A 2295-nucleotide genomic window follows, 5' to 3' on the forward strand; every position below is an offset into this window, starting at 1 on the left:
ACAATTAACTCACTTGTTTGATCAGTGTACAAATTAAGTAGGTCATAGAAAATGACCACAGATCATCACAGACTAATCCAGTGGTGAGGTGAATCACAACCAGAATTGCAGAGATGGTATTTTTACTGGAGCAAATCCACACAGCCCCTGGCACCTGGGCCACTATTGACCTGGCAAATGCTTTATCCTGCCCACCCCCACCTTAATCCTCTTCTGCCCTGTTGTGGCAGGGACAGCAGTATACTTTTACTGTCCTGCCTCCGGGCTATGTCGGCTTGCCTGCACTTGGTCAGAATGCAATCTGGAGGGACCGAGAAGCCCAAGCTGATCCATTACATATCTTTATCATGCTAATTGGACCTGGAAAGCCCCAAAGAGCTAGCACCTAAATGCCTTAGTAAAGTACCTGCAATGCCAGAAAATGGGAGATAAAGCCTGCCAATATTCAGGAGTCCGCCACATGCGTGAAGCCTCTAGAGTCCAGTGGTCTGGGCTTTGTTGGGATAGACTTTCTAACATGAGATTCAAGTTGTACTTTACACCAGAAAGAGCCATGAAGAAAAAGATACGAAGCTTAATTTTCAGAAGTAACACAAACCAGATTTGAGTACCTGTTGCTGTGAACCACTAACTCAAGTAACCCTTAAGGGTACAAGGTTTTTGTCTTTTGTTTTTGAATTTTTATTTTAACATAATTTCAGGCTTACAGAGCAGTTGAAAGAATAGTTGAAGAATTGCCATATACCCTTCACTCAGATTTCACAAATATTAACATTTTCATAGGCAGACAGAAGCAAATTATTTTTAAGTTGAAGTAGTTAAGTTTCTTTTATACTTATTTAGTTCTAGGAATTTTGACTGATAGACATTGACTGGTGGGGGAGGTGGAGGTTGCTGGCTGACCAAGGTGATCTGTGGTGGTTGGTGGCATGTTGGTGGCTAAAGCAGGCGATGTGCAGTGTGGTAAGGATGTGTCATAGTGACCACCTGGATGGGCCAGCAGGGCCAGGTATAATGAAACATTGCCATGGAGTTTCTTCCCCCAGATACAGTGTGGCCCAGGTGGATGCCACGGTGCCACCCTCTGGTGCTGAGGAGCCCACACTGTGCGGAGCCTGCCCTGCCTATGCACCGGTGCCGATGACCCAGCCAGGCCTGATTTAGCCCCACCAGGCAGGCAGCAATGGCCCCTCTCAAGCATGGAGCTCCCTCCCTGAGACGGGAAGCTATTGGAGAACTGGGCTTTGAAGCCATCAACTCACAGCTAACTGTAGAGAGCAAAGATACCCACATTATCGGCAGGATTGAGAGCTACTCACGTAAGATAGCAGGAGACGACAAACACTGTTCTGACAGGAGGGCGGCCCACGTACTGAAGGCTCTCTCCCCATCCCAGACCTCAGGCCTCAGCCCCAGCAGCCTGAGCAAGAACCAAGGTGGCAAGGACAAGGGCCCCCCTCAGGGACAAGTGCAATTGCAAGACCCTCTTCCACTTGATTGTCATGCTCAGCGAGTCCTTTCAGGCCTGACTATGACCTCAGCACAGCCCGCAGCCATGGGTTCAGCCGGAAGCCCAGCCTCAGGTGGGTGGTGAATGCAGTCAACTGCAGTCTGTTCTCAGCTGCGTGGGGGGACATCAAGGTCCTAGAACACAGCTGTGGAACACAGTGGATGAGGACATCCACCTGGCTTAATGAGACACCCACAGCTATAACCCAGACATGGACCCAGACGCCTTCAGAGAAGAAGATACCCTCTGGTCCTTCAACTACTTCTTCTACAACAAAGGGCTCAAGCAAATTGTTTTCTTCAGCCACCGCTCCATTAGCAGCTCCACCTGCACACCCTCAGAGGCAGGCAACGAGATGGACCTGGAACTGGGGGAAGAGGAGGAAGAGAAAGGAAGCAGAGGTGGAGGCAGTGAGGGTGGGGCCGAAGAGACCAGACCAAGGAGGACAGGTTCCCAGTGATTTGTATGTGATGAGGAGTAGCACAGGCCCCAGCTTCATCCAGCTTCAACCAATGCCTGGACCTGCCCACCTGAGAGGCCCTGAGGCCTCCCCAGCTGCAGGCCAGACCCTGGTGCTGTCAGAGTCTCAGCACTGCCCAAGGCCACACCTGCCTGGCCCTTTGGCTCCAGCCTGTTGGTGTCCACTCAACCCCATAGGCTTCTGCTGCCCACGCTGTGGCTGGACTAGACAGCACAGGACCTGCTGCAAAGAGTAACCACCTTGCCCAAACGAACTGCCACAGGCAAGGACAGCTAGACCACAGAGTTTATTTTTGTATTTCTGC

General features: G+C 50.8%; 1 pseudogene; it reads left to right on the forward strand.

Annotated features, from left to right (window-relative positions):
• Positions 1–1183: 1183 nt before the first annotated feature.
• LOC101124688 (repressor of RNA polymerase III transcription MAF1 homolog) lies at positions 1184–1981 on the forward strand (annotated as a pseudogene).
• Positions 1982–2295: the final 314 nt, after the last annotated feature.

This window comes from Gorilla gorilla, chromosome 2, assembly GCF_029281585.2.
Source record: "Gorilla gorilla gorilla isolate KB3781 chromosome 2, NHGRI_mGorGor1-v2.1_pri, whole genome shotgun sequence".
In the NCBI taxonomy this organism is placed as follows: domain Eukaryota; kingdom Metazoa; phylum Chordata; class Mammalia; order Primates; family Hominidae; genus Gorilla; species Gorilla gorilla.